Source organism: Chelonoidis abingdonii, chromosome 2 (assembly GCF_003597395.2).
Source record: "Chelonoidis abingdonii isolate Lonesome George chromosome 2, CheloAbing_2.0, whole genome shotgun sequence".
Classification (NCBI taxonomy): Eukaryota; Metazoa; Chordata; order Testudines; family Testudinidae; genus Chelonoidis; species Chelonoidis abingdonii.
This window is the reverse complement of record NC_133770.1, coordinates 68,138,910-68,155,982: the sequence shown is the minus strand read 5'-3', so window position 1 is coordinate 68,155,982 and position 17,073 is coordinate 68,138,910. Positions and strand designations below refer to the sequence as shown.

General features: G+C 40.6%; 1 protein-coding gene across 4 annotated transcripts in view; it reads right to left on the bottom strand.

The window, feature by feature from the left end:
- The window catches only part of CREB5 (cAMP responsive element binding protein 5), a 359,760-nt gene that overhangs the window by 67,916 nt on the left and 274,771 nt on the right, over positions 1-17,073 (bottom strand). The window lies entirely within an intron of this gene.

The following is a 17,073-nucleotide window of genomic DNA, read 5'->3' as shown; positions in this document are numbered from 1 at the left end:
TTAGATTTTACCCAGTGGCACTTTCAATTATGTGCCTCAAATAAGGATTTAATTTAGATTTAATAAGACAGTTATTGCATGCTAATTAAATACTACAGGATTATTAAAAGCATCTTTTCTTCAGGTTTAACAGCGCTGTAGTGAACACATCTATCTGAACCTGAATACACATGGTTTTAATCTTCCGTTGGAATTAAGCTAAAACATAATGCTGAAAGTTGAAGTATGTCATTAGATTCCAGAAGACAATTACTATATGTCTGTTAACCATGTATGGATTTGATGGAAGGATTACTATGTTTATACTTATTATTTATCTATTAAATAGTTACATTTAATTTTAGTCATATATTCATGTTTTACGTGCAATAATTGCATTTAAATGAAAACGGATATTTAAGTATGGACATGCAGTGCTATGGAGATTCACACAGGATTGTTCAGTACGTTTTCTTTTAAAAATTGATTCTCTATCAAAAAGCATTTCATTGTTCTCAGAAACAAATCTGACTCTTAGAAGACATATAGTGCACTTTTTATATAGCATATGTTAAAAAAAGATTTTTAGCAGTTGCCAAGAATGATGTCACATTTTAGTCTTTAGCCAATTCCTCATCCAATTGGATTCTACTTCTGAGACATGTAAAACTATTTCTCTTTCTAAAAATCTGGCAATTGCATTAAACACTTCCACTCATACTGATGTATTAGGTACCCCTAGCAACACAATAAACACAAAATAACCTTGAAGATTGCCTTAACTAATAACCTAATTTAGATATTAGAGGTATTGTTTTAATTAGTATTCAGAAAAATACAAATAATTGATTAATGATTGATAGTCATGTACAGAGTTACAGACGATAAATTCTAGTGAGAAATCCTGCCCCACTGAAGTCAGTAGGAATTTTGCTGTTGACTTCGAAATTTTTAAGAATTTCTTACTTAAAAGTTCTACATAGGGCCTGCCTGATCCCTTGTCCACAGAAATTAATAGCAAAATTCCCACTGATTTCAATGGGTGCAGGATGAGGCCAATGTTATGATACTTTTATCCATAGCTGAAACTACTGACGATTGTCGAAATAAAAAAACGTTTAAGGTAGAATGCATGCTTTGAAGCTATTACCCACTTTCTATTATATAGAATCATAGGACTGGAAGAGACCATGAGAGGTCATCTAATCCAGTCCCCTGAACTCATGGCAGGACTAAGTATTATCTAGACCACCCCAACAGGTGTTTGTGTAACCTGCTTTTAAAAATCCCCAATGATGGAGGTTCCATAACCTCTCTAGGCAATTTATGGTAAAACCATCATATACCGGTACATCATAGGTATATACCTAATGCCTGTGCTCTCACTGAGTCCATCCTTCCACAAGAGCAGGGTTATAGTCCCTTGACAGAGGATAGATCTGTGATTAAACAATACTACACCAAAATTTGCATTTTTGATGGAATTTTTCAGGGTTTTTTTGCCCCTGGTGAAAACTGAATATTGACAAAAAACATTTGTTGAAAAATTGAAATACTGATCATTTCAACCTGCTTTAATAGATTCTCATCATGTGCACAAACCTTCTACTAAAATCTTGGGAAAGGCCCTAACTGGAACCTGAATCTAAATCCCCATCTGACTCAAACTTTGGGTAATTCTGGTCCAGATCCAAAGTCTGTGGTTTTGGCCTTTGCCTCTCCATTATTATATTCTCATCTCAATTTGTCCAAGCTAGTAAACCCCTACCTTAAAATTTCCATCTTTTACTGCATACATTCTGTTTATGTCAGCCAGTTACATAGCATATATGGGGCAAAAGTGCTTTGTAATAAGTCAGCAACATAAACAGGCAGGGAAGGACATACTTCATAACCTCTGTAGTTAAGAAGTCATGGCCATGTCATGGGGCTAACATATTATTAACATAAATGATGAACCTGGAGACCCAGGTATAAATGCTGATTAGGTCAAAAGTAAAAATGAGGTTTTTTTCATACTAGACCCAATTTTGAGGACACTGTAAAACCACTACCAAATTCAGCATGATTAGTGTCTCTGTTTTGGTGTCCACAATTCAAGAAGGACGTTGAAAAACTGGAAAGGATTCAAACAAGACCCCTGAGATAGTCTCAAAGAGCTCAATCTACTTAGCTTAACAAAGAAAAGGGTAAAAGGTGGCTTGATTACGGTATGTAAGTACCTATATGGGGAACAAATATTTAATGATGGGCTCTTCGACCTAGCAGAGAAAAGTATAACATGACCCAATGGCTGGAAATTGAAGCTAGTCAAATTCAGACAGAAAATAAGGTAGAATTTTTTTAAACAGTGAGAGTAATTAACCATTGGAACATTTTACCAAGAGGAGTGGTGGATTCTCCTACTGACAATTTTAAAATCAAGAAAAAGATGCTCTAGGAATTATTTAGGGGAAGTTCTGTGGCCTGTGTTATACAGAAGGTCAGACTAGATGATCACAATGGTCCCTTTTGACCTTGGAATGTATGAATCTGCTGAAGTGAGGCCCAGGATTGGAATAGAAAAGGTGTTGCACGTCAGGATAAATACACCCTGGCAGATTGTTTCCACTCCTGCCTACACTGTAACTATTAGATGCTCTTAGTCCTTTGCTTTCACTTGCACTGAATTCATGCAGACTTTTAAAACAAACCAACCTACCAACCACACAATAGATATAATGGACCACCAGGAATTTTATTCTGACAAGTGTGCAACCTTATTCATCTAATAGTCATGCTCCTGAAACTGAACCATAGAAAACGGAGAGTAAAATCAACAAAAATGCATATACTTATTTTTTCACTTATTCTTCTAGACAACACAGGAAAAGAAAGAAAATACAGAAAGTATGCAGCAGTATCCATGGGATGACAATCTAAAGCACAGGCACAGAGCTAGATTTAGTGCCAAATTACAATGACATGCTTCAGTAACATGAGTTGCTTACTGTTGAGGTTTCATTTAACCACGCTGCTTCTAGTGGCTCTCTGAGCTATGGGTTCCTCTTCAAGAATACAAAAGCAAAAGGTATGAAGTCACTGCTCAAGAACGAAAGTGTGTCAGCAGCACAGGTTGCCTGATGATTTGCTGAACTACTCTGCCAGTTGTGATTTTTCTACTAACTTAACTGTTATGGGTTTTAGTAACAGAGGCCTGGTCTACACTACGCGTTTATATCGATTTTAGCAGCGTTAAACCAATTTAACGCTGTACCCGTCCACACTACGAGGCCCTTTATATCGATATAAAGGGCTCTTTAAATCGGTTTCTGTACTCCTCCCCAACAGCGAGAGGAGTAAGCGCTTAAAATCGTAGATTACCATATCGGATTAGGTTAGTGTGCCTGCAAAATTCGATGGTTATTGGCTACGCGGGTTATCCCCAGATTGCCCATCTTTGTGACCACTCATATGGAGAACGCACATCTGAACTCGGATGCACTGGCAGGTGAAACAGGAAAAGCCCCGCAAAATTTATGATTTCATTTCTGTTTGTCCCGCGTAGAGCTCTGATCACCGGGGGGAAATGCAGTCCCAATCCAAAAAGAGCTCCAGCATGGACCATACAGGAGTACTGATCTGATCCGATTATACTGGGGAGAACAAATCTTCTCTATTGCAGGCTCCGTTACTAGAAGACGAAATGTTCCTTCCAAAGTTCGGCGTTGTGGAAATACATATTCTTATCCTCAGCCGACTAACACATTGCTGTGAGGGGTGACAGGTAACGGGTAAGCCGGCAAGATCCTTATATGGACTATTTCCACGCGGAGCGCGCGCGCAGGAAAGAGTGGTTACTGTGAGAGACATACCTCCAGGCGATGCATATACGTAGCACGTGTCGTGGCCTCGTTAACTTATATCGATGGGTTGTTCTAGAGCCGCTCACAACCAAATGACGAGCTCGTGAGCGTTACAGACTCGGAACTTTGTCCTAAGCAGTAGTGTGTTGCATGCGAGATGAGTAGCTGGCGGCTCACACTTTCTACTCTCCGTGCCTCCCCACGTGAGGAATTAGAGGTATACCAAGTGGTGTGTGATCACTCTGTATGTTCAAATCGTTTTCTTGATAGACTTTCTATCGAGTGTCACCATTGTCATACTGAATGACTTTGTCTTGTGATGTTATGATTCAAACTGGTCCGCTGGAGATGGCTCCGCTCGGCAGTGAATTTTTGAGGGCAGTTCTCCGCTGTCTCCCCTCTCGGAGATGGCAGTACTGGGGTCTGCGTTTAGTTACTGATGACTAGCGTCGTATGTCATATGATGTCGTGATGTGCGGCTGGCTTCAGTGGTGTCTTGACGGGCGACTACTAGGAGGTAAATACATGCTATTAGTGCAGGTGTATATCACCCGACGGTTTCATCCTCTATTATGTATGAGGATACATAGAATACAGAGGTCTGTGTGAACGGAGTCCTCTCGGATACGCGACTGAGGGGTGGACCGCCATTCAGGCCCCTCCTGGTGCTGTGTATAGGGATAAGGATTGTGTACTGATCTGTTGCTTATTGGTCTCTGTCGGTGTGTGATGTGAAGGGTGTTGCTGTGCATGCTCCGCTTATGCGTGCCTGGACTGTGCCATAGCACCGGGAGGTGCCTCCCCCTCATTGTGTGTAATCTTCATAACTAAGTCAACTGTCTCTCTATGCGCCCCTATAAGTATATTGACTGCATGTATTTTCTTTAATAGCTTTTCCCCAAGATCGTGAGGGTGATGGGATCTAGTTAGCACCGCTCGCCGGTGTATGTCTCTACAAAGTTATGAGGTGGCCAGGAAGTTTGGGGTTGATGGAGGAAGCACTGGTGGTTGTTGCAGTTGGCATCCCGCGACAATTGCAGCTATCAGTCATTTCGTAGAATGTGCGTATCGCACGCTCTATTCATTTCTGCGGACCCTCTGCCATGGTGCAGCGAGCTGTGCTCTACTGTGATCACTGAGTTCTTCTTAGTATGGTAAAGATATATATAGCGTGTGCCCCATATTTAAGTGTCACAGGATACTGAGCTCATATTTTTTAGAAACCATAAAGGATGGGATTGACTCGCGTGGAGTCATTCCAGTTTTTGCCTTGCACCCGCCACCTGCGCTGACCTTCCGCAGTGTAAAACCTATGATAGCAGCGAGACAGAATCGAACCGAAAGTATATAATCTCGTGGCATCTTACTGCCAATACTCATTACATGAATGGCGGAGAAGATGGATAACAGAGCAACATCTGACAATACCTATTCTCTATCTATTGCATTAGAGAGAAATGATGCATTTGTCGCGTGCAGGTTAACGGCTGTTGAGCGGCATCCCTAATAGTTACACATACAGTTATAGTGTAAAAAATAGTCTTGTAATGGGTTCTCGATGTTGCTCACTCGCTTGATGTGCAGTACTCTCAGGAAGGTCCGAGAGGTGATAATACATGTGGACGGTGTCGAAAGTATGATTTTGTCTGCCATAGTTCTGTTTTCCCCTAGACGTTATGAGTAATGAGTGATGAAATTTACTCCATGAAACCACCTGCGACAATGCTTTTTTGCCACATTCATATGCACTTGTATCTGTGGTGATCTCAACCCAGAATTCCAAGGGGTGGGGGAGACTGCGGGAACTATGGGATAGCTAAAGAATAGCTACCCACAGAGCAGCACTCTGGAAATCGATGCTAGCCTCGGACCATGGACGCACACCGCCGAATTAGTGTGGCCATGTGCACTCAACTTTATACAACCTGTTTTACAAAACCAGTTTATGTAAAATCGGAATAATCCTGTAGTGTAGATGTACCCAAAGCATCCACTTGGTCAACCAGCATATACTCCATCATTAACATAATCTCAGTCAGAAAGATATCCCTTTACAAATACCTTAATACCTTGGCTCTCAATAAAGAAAATTCCCTAAAGATTGTTCAGTATTTGTAATGATGACTATTATTTGGATTTTTTTTTTACTTTTCCATTATTATTACAGAGGTGACAGGTTTTGCCAATAATAATGTGTTACATTTATTTTGTCTCAGTGCTCCAAAGCAATCTACAACTCTTGTTATTATAACAGCCTAATTATTAATGTTAAGCAAATGTTTTCCTAGTGCACGTAGCCATCTGATAAACTATAATTTGTGACTAGCCATTGTATTTAGTAATAGACTAACATGGTGGAGTCAGAATCCATTAATTAGCTTCTGGCATAAAGCTCTGGCATTCTGTGAAAGGGAGCAGAGACTAATGTGAACCTTGTACTCTGGGTGGCTCCCACGTTGGGATCCCAGTGGATTCAGTTGCATCTACAAATACAGGCCAGGAATCTTTTCTTTTCACAGTAGTAAAGCCATTATCAAATCAAAGAGGTGATACTTGTAAAGGAAGGATCATATTCTACCAATCAGTATGCACTCTGCATCTCTGATTTTTATGTTATTTCCACACCAAATGGGATATGCAGCTACTTTATTTCAATTATATTCCAATACAATTTTTCTGGATCAGAGAATGCTAACAGCCTTTTGAGGGAGATACACCCTAACTGCATTTTCTGTATGCAGTTCCTTGTCTAATATAACTTGACTGCCCATTTCTGACTTCTCCCGGACTGATTTTATCAGATTTTATTCTTCCCATACTAAATCTCTCTTCCTTATTCTCTGTTTCACCTTTAATGCTCAGATTTGTGAGAACTGCCAACACAGTCATTAATTTACTAATTTTGATCTTGATTTAGCACGGTAATCAAGCACTAGCCTAATTAGTATGCAAGTGGTCCCACTGAAGTAAGCAGCAAGGCTCTTATTTGGAAAGTTAAAAAACAGACGATGCGCAAGCTACCAGGAACAGGTAATATTGAAGAGTTACTGCTGCGTCCATAAATGTTAGTCACCAGTTTAATAAAAGAATAAAATAAAAACAAACAAAAGGAAACAAACCTGAGAAGCTCTTTTGGGAGCAAAGAGAATTTGCTCATAATCCAGATGTTACTTGGTTTCCCTGGTTGGTTTAGCCCAATCTAATTAAAAACCCTGCATCCAGTGGCATCCAGAAGGCCAACAGAACTTGAGCACTGGTGAATTTTTTCAAGAGACAATTTTCTTTTTTAAAACTGGAAAACAAGATAAAGGGCCTGATTGAAAGCCCATTGAAGTCAATGGACAGGCTCTGACTGACTGACTTCAATGAACTTTGGATTAACATCAGAGTGTAGTCCGCACTATGCCCCTGATACATCAGGTTTCAAACATACCCTAAAAAGTCTCAACAAAAACAATGACTCAAGCAGTTCAAACAAAAATACCAACTCTCTGACCAAGTTAATAAAACTGTTCCAGTGCATCCCAAAATGTACAATGTTGAACGCCGTGCGGTGGCTCTCTAGAAGGCCCCCCAGCCTCTGTGCCACAACGGTACACTGAGCCATTGCACATGAGCAAGAGCCTGAGTGCTCACAGCCTGTGGCCCCACAGCAGCTATGGGGGAAAAGCACACTCATTGGATACCCGGACTATGGGTATGGCTACACTTGCAGCTGTACAGCGCTGGGAGTTACAGCTGTCTTCGTACAGCTGTGTAGGGAAAGCACTGCAGTGTGGCCACACTGACAGCTACTAGCGCTGCAGTGTGGCCACATTTGCAGCATTTGCAGCGCTGTTGGGAGTGGCTGAACAGGCATTTCTGGGCGATAAATTCCGAGTACCTTCTGTTATGAGGCCAATTACACACTTTTATTGGTGGCCCACATGGCGAGCACGATGCATCACCAGCACTTGCAACTCCTTGTCTCTATACCTCAAGGAACGAGCAGGAGTACAGCCAGCGCTGCAGCCAGGGAGATGCAGCGCTGTATGTGCCTTGCAAGTGTGGACGGTGAGTAAGTTGCAGCGCTGCAAACCCACCACCAGCGCTGCAACTCTCCAGTGTAGCCAAGCCCTATATAAAGATCTCAACATGAAGAAGCCACCTTGTCCTGCTACGTTGTGTAACTTTACCCTGCCACTCACTGCCTTGCCTGACTCTGCCCTGCTGCTCTGTTGCCTCACCTGACCTTGCCTTGCTGATCTTCCCTTACTGACTTGCCCATCATCGCCTTCCTAACCCACTGACTCGATCCCTTGGATTCGATCTCCTTGCTACTGATTCTTGTGAGCTCTCAGACCATTGCCCCAGTCTGCCTCTGATCAGGATTGATCGAACAGCTACCCATCACCTGCACAAACTTGTCCACTGCTCTGGGTTCCCCCTAGCTCACTTCAGCTTGGGCTTCACACTGACAGCACTCATAATTGGCGCCTGGTAAGTTCAAAAACTGCCCCCAGTAAAGCTTGAAAATGGCTCCTACAAAGCTCAAAGGCCACTAGAGCAAAGCAACTCAGAGCTGTGAACCTCAAACAAAGTAGAGATGTTTTACAGCTCAATGGCCAGATCATTTCCTCTATGTGGAAAAAACTGAACGCAGAACAGGAATCCCTGCACATTTTCCATCATAGAATTTCCACCAAAACATTCTGTGGGGTTTTCTTTGGTTGTCAGGGGTTTGGACTATAATACACAATGACCTTAGAGAATGTGCTTAGTGTACCTCTTGTACTTCCTTTTCTAGTGCCTGGGCATGCCTCCACCTCCCACCTTTCTCTGAATGGATCTGTGATCTTGCAGAGAGGTAAGAGAGTAGTAGAGGCAACTGATGATTCTTTTTGCATGATCAAGGAAAGGATCGATGCACAGAGGTGCCCCCACAAACAGTTCCAGGGAGCAATCTGGGCCCAAGGATCTGCAGGTGTTTTGTTAAGAGTTGAATCAGGAATCTTTAACTTCTCCAATACTATTGGAACCTCTGACTGCAAGCTGTAGGGTGTGGAGACAGCAGATGATCTTTACCTGGCCAGTGTTGGAAGATCTTGGTCCTGTGAGTGTTACTCATCACTCACTATATTGTGAGATCACAAATATATTTAGTCAGATTGCATAAAATTTTGATAAGTGCTAGAAATGGAACACGTTTGGTGATTTTAGAGTCAATCTATTTAGTGTCATTGATTAGCACTAAGATGCTGTGGAGTCACAGTGATAGGTGCCTTAGAAAAACCTTAACTAGATAGATGCCAAAAGTTAGCTATAGAGTGAGATAAACTGGCAGGTGTCTATAGAGACACAAATACAGAGTAATATCTTAATAACAGTGTTAAAGTACAGGGCCAGATTCGTCCTTGGAGTTACAACAGGGAATAACTGCGACCATTACATCTTAAATCATGAGGACTATTTGTGGGTTTTCCATATTGTTTTCATTAAATCTATTAATTCTAGCATTAGGTAAGATTTTATAGAACTATTTTAGAATTAAGTTTTCCAAAAGCATTTAATGGATGTGTCATTTTCAAACAGCTAGGATTTGTGAAACAGGCTTTTAAAGCATTCATTCTTCACTCTCTAGCCTGAATTGTTTTGTAGCATTATTATGTGCTGTTACACTGCTGCTACCTTCCCACCCAAGAGGAGGCTGCATTTCAGGGCTAGAAGAAGTGATCTCTAGACACAGTTTGTAAATCAGTTTCTAAGGACTGTCTGATGCTTTGTGCTCTTTGGATGAAATATGCTATATAAAAGTTAATTATTACTAATATTATACTTCATTCCTTACATTTGGGGTGTATTTATGGGTACAGAATAACGAATTGTTTAAATCGTGCATCTCTGACTGTGCCTTGCCTCTATAAGAGGAACAGCAGTGTTATTACCATAGTCATATATGAAATGATACATACTATGTAAAGCTCTACTTAGCAAAACCCCTGCTCAAAACCTGTAGCTCTGCTACAGCTGCTTATTTTAGGCATCAGAAATAAAAAATGCCAGGCACAGTACTTGCCCCTCAAGCTATGGGATAATCCAGGATACAACAGCCTAAGTCCCCCAACTCTGAAAGGGGAGGTTAGCTAAGGATGCCTGTGTGACCACAGTCTTTGTGCCATTTTCTAGCTTCCAGAATATAGGAGTTGGTTTGACATTGAAAGGCCTTGCAAAGGTTGGTCATTCTCTCAAATCTGACACCAGCCATAAATCCAAGTAACTGTGCAGCCAAGCACTGGGTGTTGGTTTTTTCCCCCAGGATGAGATGAGAACACATATGAAACAACACACTTAGACAGTATGGCATTATTTACTTACAGAAGAGTCAAAGAGATCAGTTAACAGCCTCAGAAATTATCTCAAGTATTTGAAATTGCAATTTAATTGCAATACAATTCTTATATTGTAAGAAAGCATGGAGAGAGGGGAGTACAAGTTACACAGCAGTGAGGAAAAAAATAAAGATTGCACTTGTTTTTAATAAAGGAAAATGAATCAGGCAAGTGTTCAGAAATAAGTTACTGGAGCTGTTTTATAAACTAGCTTTAAAATCTCTTAACGGCATTCGTTTACCTTCTGTTGTGTCTGAAGAAATATATCTGAACCAATAACATTCTCATGAGATTTCATTACTGAAAAGGCTCATTAGAAAAGGCATTAAAATACTAATTACCTCATAAACTATTTAGTGTGTACCCACTGGGATAGTACTTACTAGTGCTCAAGCTCTTCATAGATCCAGCTAATCAATTAATGCTCATTACAACTAGAAAGAGTATGCAGACTGCACCATGCAAGAGAAATAAATAAGTCAGAGGTTAGCTAAGAAAGTGAGTTGGCTGTAATACAGCTCTCCTTTGTAACACAACTGTTGTCTGCTACAATTTAATCTTAATCAGCCTTTCTGGTACTTCTGGTAATGTGACTCTTCCTGCTTTAAGAATCTCAGCTATTGCTATTGCTTCTTAAGTACATAATTTATTAAGGGAGACACATTGAATGTCATGTGGGGATTAAAGTGGGCAGGTATAGTATTCACTAATGCCATGCTAACATTACATATCGTGGGTGTAACGAGAGAGATTTGATAAAGGAGCACGGAGCCATGCCGTGCAAGTTTTCTTCCACATGTTCAGACACAAAACAGTGTAAAAGTGGCCATAGTGTGAATGAGAATCAGGCCCAGAAAAATCTAATGTGCAGTGGCAAACTTCCAATATTGTGTGCAAGTTTCAAATCTAATATTGTAAAAATGTACATGCCTTACCATTGCCAGAGCGGTGTAAAGGGGCCAGAGTGTCAACGAGAATCAGGTCCTCTCTCTGTACCCTTTTAGAATTACTTCATAAAGAAACTATAAAATTCCAGCTCATATTTTTAGAACTCTAATGTACAGGGCAGCTAATATCAGACTTTTTTGTCAGTGTTTTGTCAGAAGCCATGCATATTTTAAAAAATTATATAATTTAAAATAATTTTCCAGGTAACTACAAAGTAATGCACATTGGAAAACATAATCCCAATGTTACATACAAAATGATGGGATCTAAATTAGCTGTAACCACTCAAGAAAGAGATCTTGGAGTCATTGTGGATAATTTTCTGGAAACATCCGCTCAATGTGCAGCAGCAGTCAAAAAAAGCTAACAGAACGTTGGGAATCATTAAGAAAGGGATAGATAATAAGTCAGAAAATATCATATTGCCTCTATATAAATTCAAGGTACACCCTCACCTTGAATACTGTGTGCAGATGTGATCACCCCATCTCAAAAAAGATATATTAGAAATGGAAAGGTACCGAAAAGGGCAACAAAAAATGATTAAGGGTATGGAACAGCTTCCATATGAGGAGAGATTAAAAAGACTGGGACTGTTCAGCTTGGAAAAGACGCAGCTAAGGGGGGATATGACAGAGGTCTATAAAATCATGAAGAGTGTGTAGAAAGCAAATAAGGACATGTTGGCATAACACAAGAACAAGGGGTCACCTGATGAAGTTAACAGGCAGCAGGTTTAAAAGAAATAAGAGGAGCTACTTCTTCACACGATACAGTCAACCACGGAACTCATTGCCCAGGGGATGTTGTGAAGGCCACAAGTATAACTGGGTTCAAAAATGAACTGGGTAAGTTCAGGGAAGATAGGTCCATCAGTGGCTGTTAGCCAAGATGGTCAGAGATGCAACTCCATGGTGTGGGTGTCCCTAAGCCTCTGACTCCAACATCCAAGGACTAAACATCTGCAGATGAATTGCTCAATAATTGCCCTGCTCTCTTCACTCCCTCTGCAACTGGCATCAGAGCTGGCCTTAGGTGATTCCCCCGATTCCCTGGAATTGGGCTCCACACCTAAGAGAGCCCCGTGCCTTAGGTGCCTTTTTAATTTTTTTACATACCTGGCGGCTGTCCAGGTCTTTGGTGGCACTTTGGCGGCGGGGGGTCCTTCTCTCGCTCCGGGTCTTCGGTGGCATTTTGGCGGTGGGGCGTCCGGACCGAGCGAAGGACCCCTTGCTGCAGAAGTGCCGCCGAAGTCCTGGACCGCCACCAGATATTCAAATTGGGCCCCGCAGTTCCTAAAGCCAGCACTGTCTGGCACTGGCCATTGTTGAGAGACAAGATACTGGGCAAGATGGTCTGACCCAGTAGGCTCATTTTTATGCTTCATGCTCTTTAAGGATATATACTGAAGAGAAAATTAATCTGTGATACAAATTCACATAACAGGACTGAGTGGACTAAAGTTTTGGTCATATCCACAGAGTTACAGTCACATTCTTCCCTCACTTGTATCTGACTGATCTCCTGATGTTTAAAAGGGCTGGCTAATTTTATGACCAATTCAAGATTTAAAGCAGTATTCAAAACTTGAGGTGCAGGTTCCAGACAGCTTGGAAAAAATGGGAGGTTTGGGCTACTGAATATTACTTTAAACATTTTTGTTCCCCTCTTATAGGTGAAAGCTGGACAAAAATTACTTGCCAAAAAGAAGTGTTCTTGCTTGCATAGCAGACGCTTCTATTTGGTTGGAACCTTTTTTTTTTTTTTAATTTAAACTTCCCCTGAAAACCAGTGGTTTGAACTGAGGTAAAATAAATGTTTTTGTGAGACCTGAAAAATTTCTAGACATTTCATAAAACCTAAAATACACGAGACTCCCCCATCTCATCCTCCACTTGGAGTGATGGATGTGAGGAGATCCCCCTCCCCTCTCAGAGAGGCCGGGGTAGTGGCACGAATCTTCCTTTTTCTTGCAGAAGTAGCAGCAGGATCTTCCCCTTCTCTCTCCTCCACTCAGAGAAGAGAAATGGCTTATGAGAACTCCCAAATACTTACCTTGGCAGCTAGGGGTCATCTGCTTCGGTGGGAGGGCTGGACGCATAGCACTCTTCTCCTGCCACATATGCAATCCTCTGCTGGGGTGGTGCCAGCTACTCACCACCCCCCTTCCAGAGCCGTTGGTGTTAACACTCCATTGATATAAACTAAACGATGGGTTTGGAAATTAACATACCATTGAGATGCACTGGGCTGATCATACATCTCATAGCTGTGGTTTCAGGCTGTCTGCAAATTCAGGAAGATAACAGTGCATTGATTATACTCAGGTCATGACCTCAAACTTTCCTTCATAACCACGAGAGCAACAAATGTACTTATTTTTAAATGAAAGCTGTGATTCTGATGTGATCACATGACTCCAGGAGCTGGGGCTCCCAACATGGAGCTCTTGTGGCTATGTGTTAAACTGGCACAAGTTAAAGGGATGTAGGACCTAAGCCTGTCCCATAGGGGCCTCCATGCAAAAAGACCCAGTTGCAGCAGAAGTGCCTTATTTCTGCTTTGAAGCCTTCACAGTCCTCTATATAATGTAGTGTCATGTCCCATGGCTGGTTTCACTGCAGGAATGGGTTGGGCAAAGAAATGGGTTGTGGAAGTGGAAACTGCCCAGATTCACCAGACTATAACACCACACTAGAATTGAGGGAGTATACACCATACCTGAGCTGGTTGTCGTAGTGACCAAGGCGGGGCTGCACATGTGGTCCACCTCTGCATGTCCTCTCCCCTGGATTGCCATAGCTCTGTGCAAAGCCATTTTATGTTGGGCTTGGGGGGTGGGCATTAGGTGATCCCTAAATCTACTCAGATTAATATAACGACATCCTGAACCTTTCAGTATCAGAGAGAAACACTTTAATTTTCAAAGTTTTAAAATGGAACAGTCTACCCAATTTTCTGAAGTTACAGATCCTAGTGTTCTTGGAAGTCTCCATAGCTGCTAGCTTCATCAAAGTAGCAGGAAGCCTCCTATATGAATTCTCTGTGTGCTGATGTATATATTCACAAGTTATTTGCATAATCCTTAAACTCCCTCTGGAAATCCTTTATTTAACTATCTAATGCAAACACTACTTAGATCAAGCTTCCCAGCAAACTAATCCACCACTAACACCATTTAGAAGATAGACGGTTCAGCAGAACAAATTGGTGCAACAGAACAAATTTCCCATTGTTGATGTAAATGGAAGTCACCCCAGATAGATGTTAATAAGTGAGCTTTGGGTAATATCCCTTGCTTTTCAGCTATTGATCCTCAACATTCTAAAGTATTTCATGAGATTGAAATGCTTTCTTAACAAAAAAAAGCACTGCCCAGATAAATAAAAAAGCAGAGATTATATGTGTTTATATAGATTAAGAATGTGCAGCAGAAACACAAGGAATGAATCATTCTGGAAAAGAAAAATATAAAAGCAGCCATTTGAGCAACATAATTGGTTTAAGAAATACACACAGCTCTTCAGTTTATCCATCTTAAAATCTCAAAACTGTGCCTCCTGTTAAAATGAAGCTTTGAGAATTCCCACATTTTAATAACCTCCCATTATTAAACCATGGCTTTAGCAGGAAGGTCTAGTTAAGAGAATCCTAGGTGATAATGTTCACTCTACTTATGAAATGAGATAAAGATGCTTGTTGCAGGAACCCAAATATATACTCTCTTCTCCCTCACACACACATGCACAGATGCATCATACCAGCCTACAGAACTGCTGTACATGGTTATCAGATTAGAAAGCAAATTGGGACTTCACATTCTTATCTCTGTACTTAGCACTATGTTGGCAGCAAGAATAAAGATCATTCTGACCCTCGTCCTAATGAAATCTGTGTCTCCATTAGTAGGAGAATTTAGGTCTATCTTCTCCACAAACATTTTTGCTGAACCACAGACGGTATAAGAAGCAGGCTCTAGACTGAACCAATAACGATGCTAAGTATGTTGGAAAAAAATGTGAAAGTTGGCACAGGACAGCTAATGTCATACTTTGGTATATAGTAGTGTTCTTTCAGAAGCCAGACACATTAAAAATATTTATATAATTTAAAATAATTTGTATGGAGCTAGTAAAGACTATTTTAGGCTTTAGTACATATTTAAACATTTCTTTGATCCCACCAGGCTTCATGTGTAACCTTGGCACTTGAGGGCAGTACTGAGGATATGCCATTACTAAACTTTTCACATTAGTGTGAGTGTGAACTGATATACCATAATAAAAATAGCACAATATTTCTTGCAAACTTGAAAAGCAGCACTGGATTACATATATATTTCCAGATGCAGAATGAAGAATGAACTTTGTTTGTATATACACTGAGCGGTGGCTTTTAGGTTAATTTAAACATTCTAGAATAATATGGCTTAGATGTAACAGTTTGAATTATCCAAACTTTTCAGAGAAAGAGTTGGCAACTCTCGGCTCAGAATCATTATTCGCCAGTACAAATACCAGACACAAAAGAGATGAATATTTTCTGAAACTGTCCAAAGTTACATTTTAATTTTTAAATCTTTTGATGGTCTATTTAGAATTGCACAAATGAATTTATTTTGAAAGATCACATAAATAAATATATTAGATAATGCTGAAAATTGTAGAGTCAAATAATATTCATATAAGATGACTGAAGATGGTGGTAAAATATCAATGCATGAAAAGAAAAGACATCTAGAGCAAAATGTTAAATTTCAGCCTCCTAAAGTTTGTCTGTCTGTTAGAATAGAGTCAAAGATGTCTTCACTGCACAGTTAACCCAGGTGTTTGGTGCTGGGGCTCAGCACACAGGTTAGCCTAGCCCATGTACGTGGGTCTCCATAGCAAAGACATAACCAGGTTACTGTGTTTGCACTGTTTCTGTACTTCCCTGTGTGTGTATCTGGGGGCAAATCCTATGTTTCTTTGCGCTGAGAGGTTCCAGGAGTCTTTCCCAGTCAATTGCAGGAACCTTGTTAGGATAAAAACATGAGCCAGTCCCCAGCTGGTGTAAATCAGCATAGCTCTATTGAAGTCAATGAAGCAAAACCACTTTCCAGCAGCTGAGAGCTAGACCATATCATTAAAAAAATACTCCTACCCTATGTCACCAACATCACTTCAGATTCTCAAAACCAGAGGAATTCAAAAAAATCTATTTTAAACTGTTTATATTGCTTGTTTCCTTTTTTCTCTGTTTGGAAAATGAAAACAAACTAGTCTCTTTCACTTTTATATCCAGTCAGTTTCAAGGCAAGCTCTGAAGTGACAGCACAATGTTGCAAGGTTTGGGTTGAAATGCTACCAGGAAATGGGGGTCGTTTTTGTTTTTTGTTTCTAAACTGTTTCCCTCAATTGAAAAATAAAATTCATGCAAACATTTATATTTGTCTCCATTTTTGTGACATCTCATTTTTAACACAACTTAAATATGGGGCCAAATTATACCTGACGGTATCCCTTAACTTGGATGCATGAAGATCTAATAAGTGGAACTTAATTATCAACGAAAGTACATCCCCACTGACAGTATCTAACTAATCATCTAGTAAAGCCATCTTAAAAGAACAGCTTTATTTTCTAACATTTTCCAGTGTACTCCTGATTGGTTTCAATAGTGTGTATAAAACTTTATATATATATAAAAAATAAAAATAAAATAAAAAATAAAACAAAAAAAAAATTCCCCTCTCACCCCTATGAGTGGTATGTGTCTTCCTCAACCTCGGGTCCTCTACCAGAGGCCTGGGAGTTTGAGGGTTCTGCGCAGTATCTTAGCTGTGAACCAAGCTGCTAGGCAGCAGGCCCCACCCAAGACCGGCTAACACAGCAGGAAGGACAGGGCTGATCATCGAAAGACCCCTGAAAGGGAAGCAGAATCCTCAGCAACTA